This window comes from Pterocles gutturalis, unplaced genomic scaffold (assembly GCF_000699245.1).
Source record: "Pterocles gutturalis isolate BGI_N339 unplaced genomic scaffold, ASM69924v1 scaffold11415, whole genome shotgun sequence".
NCBI lineage: Eukaryota > Metazoa > Chordata > Aves > Pterocliformes > Pteroclidae > Pterocles > Pterocles gutturalis.
In genome coordinates this window covers 36,444-45,337 of record NW_010145978.1, presented here as the reverse complement: position 1 = coordinate 45,337, position 8,894 = coordinate 36,444, and positions in this window count along the sequence as shown.

The window sequence follows — 8,894 nt, the reverse complement described above, 5'->3', positions numbered from 1 at the left end:
GGCGCCTGGACCGTGCACAGGCGCAGGGCCGCGGGGCCGCTGCTGCCGCCCTCTCCTGGCAGCCTCAGAGCCAATGGGGTTCTCATCCAAGACATTCTTCCCAGCAGCAGAAACTTTCCAAACAAATCCTGCTTGAATTACAAATCCATGTACTGCCCCATACTCGCTCAGTTGTTGCCTTAGCCCATTTACTATTTTAAGCAAGAGATTACTTTTTGCTCAGCCTTGTTTGCTCTTACTGGATTCTGTACTGAATAATTTCGCTGAAGTTCAGCAGCTTTCCAGAAAGAGAGCAGGAACTCAGGATGACAATCTTGCCTAAGGGAAAGCTTTCTATCGTAAAAAAGTCCAAAGACAACAGAGAAAAGGGTGGTACAGAAACCACGTGAGCTGCTGGCAGAATACTTGGCTTATGGACTGACTTTATCAGGAATTCCTACTGAAGAGCTGTTGCTCGTCAATAACAGGTATTTTTTGACACCATCACCCAGAGAACCACCACTTACCAGCCCAGCTTGTCCAGAAGTGCTCCAGGTAAGAAATAAACGAGCACAGCAACTCAGAGCTTCACCTACGCACATGGGCTGCTCGGGAGGGTCCACAGGCGAGATGCAGCTTTGTGGTGACACCAGAACGGGGCTGTTATGCCACCAAGTCCTTCGGCTGCTGGAGGAAAGTCTGTGCAATATCACACCGCAGGTTCTGTTCATGCAAAGACGCAGACGATGGAGGTGGCGACCCTTTGCCACAGGTGCTGCTGCTGCACGGGACAGCACAGCGAAACCTTCTGTTCCTTGGGTCTGTAAGCACTTTGCAGTTAACACCACACAGCCTACATCAGGGAGGCCTGGAGGCAACTGGGTCACAGAGGAATGAAATGAGTGACCAAGGTTACACAGAAAAGCAAGGTTATAACCAGGACTAAAGCACAAAGGTGCAATCCCTGCTTTTCTCTGTGTGTACCAGTGTTGTGGAGGGGCAGAGAACAACTGACAGAGGAACTCAAATGGCAGGTAAGCCCCTAAGTAAGATTTCCTGCATTTTAAGCATCAGCTTTCCAGGGTGGTACTTCTGCTTGGCAGGGTGTGGGAACAGCAGTGTAACTGGCAGCTAACAACCTGCTGAGTAAGCTGTGGAACAGAAATACAGATGAGATAGGAGTCATTTTAGAAGGTCAAGCTGCAGATCACCCCTCAGCAAGCAGCAGGGTACTCTATATATAAACGCTCACCCAGAAGTTACTTGCAACTCAGCAGCCAAGATCGGAGTTGGCTACAAACAGTCCGGGAACAGGTTCACCGTGTAGTAGGCAGTGGGCAGGAGAACCCACGTATTCACTGCACAGCACTTCAGCCACGGTTTGGTGAGCCTTCTGCAAGAACACAGGCAGCAAAAGGAGCTGGGCACCACATGGGAAAGAAATCCCAAAGGGCAGCAGCACCTGCAGGCCACCACTGAGCTCCCTGGGCACGGTGTCAGCTGGCAGCCTCCCTCCACAGCAGCGCTGCTGCTTCTCCACCTCGGGACTTGTGGGTGTCTCGTTGTGACAGGTCAATGATCTAGAAATGAACTCTGCACATGACCTGGCTGCTGCCTTCAGGAGATCCCCAGCAGAACCAGGTAACTCCTCTCTGGAGTTGCTGTTGTCTTTTATGCAACAACCCCTCCGGCAGTGGTACAACACGGATTCATGTTAGACCCATCTGGGTCAGAACATCTCCCAAACCACAGCATCCTGTGAGTACCTGGAGCATCCTCCACCATCAAAGTAACTCCAGCCATACCCGTTCTGCCCCAAGCTCAAGGATACTTGTTTTGAAGCAACTTCTAAAGTCTATAATCCCAAACAGAGCAGAAAACAGTCTTTTAATAGCTTTACGAGCTCATAAAGACAAATACCTTCTCCAAAGAATAAACAGGCAGAACATTCCACTCCTCCTCTTAAAACAAGAGGTTGCTGTAATTGAAGGGAGTGGGGGTACAATGCAACCGTCAAGGGAAAAATAATGAAAAAAACCACAACAAAACCCCCACCCCTAGACTTTTTCCATTTTGTAGGGCTGAAATTCACAGAAATATTTTTGCCCAGAAAAAGGCTAATTTGCTTGCACAGAGCTGACCAAAGAGATCACCTGGAGCTGCTGCAGTTGCTTTTCAGATGAGAAAGTACGTGATCACATCTAGAATTATTAAACACCTCGTGTCAGCACATACTGAATTTGCAGTTCATCTTCCCTCATTTTCAGGATGACAATCTTGCCTCATTTTCAGAGATGCTGAACGCTGACAATACACATTGTTACCTGAAAGCACTCAGCACCTCTGGGGAAAAAAGTCAACCATTCCCAAAAGCTTGATGTGACCTAACATTTCCAATGGCTAGTAAAAAGGACAAACACCACTCCATGAAGTGATTCCAATTGTGTACCTGCCAGGGTAATTGACTAGGCATTAACAGTTCACACAAGAAACAATTAAGCCACAAAAATCTGACAGATGCGATCTTTTGAAGCACAAGCCAGGAAAGGTTAATGACATTCCTAAGAACAGGAGCTCAGGTTCTGGCAGAACTGAGGCCAGGATGGCAAGGCAGTAAGACAGGGATACTGATGACTCTGCAAAGGTCACTGGCTCTGCCCCGCTGTAGGGGACACCAGGTCCAACAGAGGGCCCTGGCACCGGGAAAGCAGCCAGTATAGTTCCCGTGGCTATTATCAGATGCTACACAGCAAAAGAGGAATCTCTGACAGGTGTCACCAACTCAACAGGCTTCATTATCTTCTCCTGCTGAGCTTAAAATACATAAGCACAAACTCTGTGTCTTCCCTTCCATGTCCCACCAGTTCTAACACCCAAGCCAGCTTGTGAAATGCTCCGGACGAATGAGTTCCAAGTTTTATACAGGCTAATGCTTCACCAGCCTTCGGCTCCTGGACAAATGCAGGAAGAATGATTCAGACCAGAAACGGAGAGGTGGGAGATACGTAGAGATTACAGAACAAGATTTTATTGCATGACAGCTGTAGTTTCATGCAGTTCATGCTGGAATTTATTCAAAAAGCGGCTCTCTTGCAGAAAATTTTTGAATAAAGCAAAAAAATGTCATTAGACTTTGTTGAAAGATAAAAACCGATAAAGAACAGTATAACAAGTCAAGTTTTAATAGATTTATAAAATTCATATATACAAAACAGTAAACTAAGTCACCAAAGCTATAAAATACACTTTTTACACATCACAATATAATTTTATCTAGTACACAGTTTTCATAAATTGAAACTATTACAGCAAGTAGCTGCTTCTATTGTGGATGCTGTTTTGGTGCTAGAAAGACACATATGTGAGCAGTTCGGAACTGTGCTTTTACTTTATGCATTTTTCACCTTCTTTTAGTTTGTCACTGTTTTTAAAGTACTTTCCTGTGAACTGTTAGAAAATTAAGGCTAAACACTCAGGCCTTTCTTGCCCAATGCAGTGAATTGGTTTAAAAAAAAAGACTGATATTGCATAGTTTGTGTGTTACAATGCATAGGCACCAGAGAGCAAGTACATTGCAGAATAAAAGATAACATTAATTGGCTTCCTAGCTACATGATTGTGTCATGAGATAACTTTGTGTTTTGTCAGTTTGCTTTCATACATATTGATTCCATAAACAAGACAACTCATCACAAGAGCAATAAATACTAGCCATTTCGTTAAGTGGAGTCTCCAAAAATACTGTTTAACTTGTATCATCAATTCAAACTCATACACACGTCAGATAACAAAACCTGTTCACTGGAAAAACGCTCCTTATTCTAAAGACAGTCAATGGCTTCAATGCTAACGGGAGTTTGAACACATTTCCAAACCTAAGCCCACCAAGCACGCTTTCCAAGTCTTGTGAACTACCAAAAGATCATTTCTCTTCCACATCCCCCTTCTCCCTGCAATCTCTCAGCTTCTGTGCCCAACCACCTGCACACAAGCTCAGCACAAGAGATTGACGGGAAGTATGAGCAGAGAAGCAGTGCTATTCAAAAATCTGTTATTTCCCTTGGAAGATGCTTTTTCTCAGGTCCTACTTATCCAAAAATTTTGCTCTCCATCAGTACTAATTTTTATACAAACAAAGGAAACAGTCTGCTATCTAGCCATTCCCCTGAACTACGCTCTGCTATCTTGAAGAAAGTTGAAGTAGCTGTTCAAAAGGAGTAAGATGCACTGTCTGCCCAGAGATCTGCATAGCGTGTTCTAGGAGGAATTGAGTTTTAGCACTCGGTTATGAACAGATGAAGAGAGATTTACAAAGGAAGGGTATGCAGCTGCAGCAAAGCCAGCCTCGCCAGCCTGCTGCTGTTAATTCGCAGCCACCAGCTCTCCGGAGTCACGCAAAGCTTCTGGGGTCAAGGCAGATGGCATTTCACTTCAGTGCAGTCAGCCTTCAAGCACCATCAGCTTCTAGGATCTGTTTAGAAAATAGCTCCCATCTCTTGCTCCCTTCCAACATACTTTGGCTTTTTTACCAGAATGCCCACCTTGGAAGTCAGTGCTGCTCTTTTTTTTTTTTCTCTCCAGCTGTGAATATTTTCACATTGGACAGAAGATATGACCTTCAGACATGTGCCAAGAGCTAGGCTGTGATGCAGTTTGTAAGCCAGGCACATAACCACTAGCACTGACAATCTAGTACCTTCATACTCCCCACCCAGAAAGAAAACAAGCATATCGACACACAGACAAACTTCAACACCGCTTTCCAAATGCCATTAGAAAGATTAAAATGCAAAGAATCAAGCTGAACTGTCCAATCACCAAGATGAGCAAAGAGATACAGCATCACCTGGTTAGCAGAGTGGCAGTTTCAGCTCCAAATATCCTGGCTTTACTTGTTTTCATCTATGTAAAAAAAAAAATATTAGTGTTAAAACAAAGAAGTGCCCACTTCACAGCACAAAGCAGAGATCACCCCAGCTAATCACAAAACAGGTAATATTAAAAAGCACTAGGTCTTGTATTGTCTTACCAATTACTTCCTCGCTAGGCTAGACAGTCCTCATCTAGAAGTACGTGGAGCCAATATTAACTCGGCCCAAGTCTGGCCCAGACCATGCCAGTCTTCCTGTCCCATAATGGATGCTCCCTAGAAATCTGTTAAAAACCCACTGACAAAAGTAGGCACAGATGTTTCATGGTTGCTACTGAAACACCCTACTCACACTTCTTGTGTTACAGAATTAACAGAGTGCTGAGGTAAAGAGTTGGCAGTGCTATGTTAAAACCCCTGACTACACCATGTGATTCTACACTAGAAAAATGACATAGAAAAGAGGCTACAACTAGACTTACAGGAATCAGTATAGTTCTTGCCATGAGAGATCAGTGTTTGGCTCACATGACAGGCTGCAGTGTAAGGAGGTGTTATTGCACCTCATGTTTGTGTCTCAAGCTGACATGCATCAAATTGTCTATCAACCTCGTAAGTACTCCTGAAAATCTGAGGACACAAAGCAAAGCTAAGCCAGGTGTCAAAGCTCAGTACTTGAATATCAGAGGGGCCTTTTCCAGAAATCCTGCAGTTCTGCTGAACTACAGAAATCTGCGGATTTCTACAGAAAGCTGCTGCAGTTCCATGCAGCAGAATGTGGGGCACCCCCCCCAAGGAGAACTGCAGAGGTACGTACATAGAAAAGACTCCGAAACATGCAGATAATATCCACAAAGACAGCCACCTAAAGGCAGCAAAGGGCTTGCTTATAATATTCTGTGGAAGATAGCTGTCTGTCACTAAAGCAAGCTGCTGGTTTCTTCAGTGCTTCCATGTCTATTCTTTTAATTTCTTTAATTCTACAATTCTTTGCAGATTACAGTAACCAGGACTGGTGAATACCTGGAGGGGATGGGGGGGTTGAGGTGACACTACATTTTACCGCAGTTTTTTTGCCGTTAGTTTCTCCACTCTGTCTGCTTGGCTAAGGTTCACGCTTTAGCTGGCTCAGAAAGCCTGTACATGGTCATCTTCAGCAGCTTCTTCATGCTTGTAACATGCCTAGTTCTAGGTTTTACACACCAGTATTTAAAAAAAAAAGAATATATTATCAAGTTTATTAGTCAAATAATCTATGCTGTCATACAAAATAAGATCCAATTCTTCATATCAAACAGGAAGCATCTTTGAATCGTAGTGTAAAGCTGAGCAGCCAGTAATTTCCCTTCCATAACTGGTATTTATTAATTTTCAACATTAAGAACTATTTCATTCCTTCAAAGTGACAACTGCCTATTAAATATGTCACTTACAGAAAGCTATTCTTCCTTTTCAATTCCAATTCATCATGTCACCTCGTAATGCCATCTAAGCATTGTTCCGAGGATGACAGCACTGCAATCTGAAGGAAGAGTACTGACACACTGTATTAGCTTAAAGCCTGTTTTGAGGACAACAAATACAAAGTAGTGTTTGATAAATGACTCCCACTTAGTTTTTCTATTTAAACGGCAAGATTAGGTAAGACTCCCGCAAGCACATGCTGCAAGCACTTCCTTTCTTCCGTCCTTGGGAGATGCAACCCGTTTGCAACAGCCCATCACTGGTCATGACCTGCGGGTGTCAGAGGAGGGACAGTAAAAGGCTGACTTTAAAAAAAAAAAAAAAAAAAAAAAAAAGTTGTTCAAGGTCTCCGTTTGATTATCATCCTGCCTGTGACCCATTTCCTGCCTAGCCAAATGAACAATAAGCCTATAAAGTTAACAAAAAAAGATGTTCTCTCCAGCTGTGTTTACCTGCAAAGTTGTCCAGGATGTCACTAAAATAAAGGTTTCTCTCTGTTTCTTGTGAAAGGACCAAGCAAGCGATCAAGCCTGTCCTGAGATGTTTGTATGAGCAAACCTACTGAAGTTCTGCTTTAGTAATTAACTGATTTACCATAACATGATTTTCTGGCTTTATTATACTATGATTTACCTTGAAAGAAACCCAAACACACAACTCTTCAGTTATGGCAAGAAGTGGAGTATATTTTGCAGGGTAAGATCCTTTGCAAACTTCAAAAATGTTTGACTTTTGCAAGAGTTTCCTGATCCCAATTGGGTTCCTGGTGTGAACCGTCACTATCACCATTCCACAGAACACAGCCTACCAAGCCAAGCCACTGATTTTCATCCACAGTCTACAGCGTCGTGCTTAGACCCAGTTTATCCATAAAAAGAAGAAAGGCAATAATGGGCCTGAGGTGATCAAACGGGCTCCCTAAAACTCTGATTTAGTGTGCAAAACTGCCGTATCATACAAAAAGAATGCTTGAGAGCTCAATATGAGATACCTCATGCTGTTTCTTTTCCAGGTGCAGATTAAGTTACTTAAAATATAAGCTGCATCATTAGCTCTGTTCAGAGTTTTAAATCCATAAGGTGACTAAGGATACAAAGCCATCGATGAGCACAAAGACAGAACAGGAAATTCCATGCTATGCCTCCCAGGTAAAACTACAGTAGATTCAGATATAAAACTGAGGTAATTCTTGAGAAAGAATACAGTTGAAAGGGAATGTTTAACTCCTTTGAGAAAACAAGCATAATATTAACCCATCTAGAAAATTTAGTGAAAGAATAAAGCTCACAGCAAACTAGGAAATAAAATCAAGTCAACTTCGAAGTCAGGTCAGCCCATAACTGCCTCCTCTTTCCCAGTGTCTTGTGTGAAGTGCAAACGACTACCAAGAACTCCAAGAATTTTTGAAAACTTTGGAAACAGTCTTCAGCCAAACAAATGGGCAGCTTAGAGAAACGAACCTTATAGGATGAGTAAACTTGTTTGCATCACTCCTCTGGGTTGAAACATTTACCTTTTCAAATGCAATAATCTTAAGAGTTTCCCCCCATCTGAATATTAGAGTCACATAACATTTTTCCCCTTCAAGGTCAAAAATGAATAAATATTTAAAAGACAGAGTTGGTCCTGGCAAAAATAAGACTTGTTACAAGGAAGCTAATTCCTGTTTAAGTTTGCTCAAATTTAAGTTAGATTTTTCCCATCTGCAACTTTTCACTCGCTTCTTACCTGGACACTGTGTGTGTTACGTAGCCCTGAAATAGCCCCGTCTTTTCCCCTCTGAAGCCTGCACAAAGAAAGCCAGAAGACTGCTACATTAGGAAACTACTCAAAAATACTGATATGAACATCTGCAAACTTCAGAAGGAAAGAAAGATTCCAGATTTTATCCAAATTAACATGAAAGGACAACGGAACAGGACTTTTTCTGACCCCACTTCCCATGGGATTACCAGCTTAAGTAAAACATTGCTTGTTTTGAGATGCCATTACAGGCTCAAAGGGGTGAGAACTCCAGGGAATGTGCTGACTTTTTACGGGTACAAACAACCCTGACAAAAATTGCACGGTAAACTATACTTGAAAATTACCTAAAGGATAGCCCTATAATGTTGATAAAAAAGGCAGATCTTCAGTTTGTCCATGTACCCCACTGTAGCAGAAAAGATCCGATATGTCTGTACAGAAAAAAAGGCACCCGATAGTTAGTTACACAAATCGAGAGAGCTAGGAAATGAACAGTTCAGGTCTACATGATGCTAGCCTCTTGCCATTTTACACACAAACCACTGCCCAAAACAGGCAGCTCCAAACTCGACTGTGCTCAGAATTACATGTGCATCACTATAGGCTAAAGATCCCATTAAGACACAGATTAAAGGCTAATTTTACAGCAAGGTTTTGCTGTCAAAATACATCAGTGCAGCTGTAAAACTGGGATCTCTAGGGTGTTCGGTCTTCCTATAAGGTCAGCTGTTGGAAACTAATCAAGCAGCTGCTGTACTACCAAAACCGTTGCTTAAGAGTTTAATCAGCTTTCAGACTTTTGAATATAGATAAAGCCTTGTCACACGAGATACTG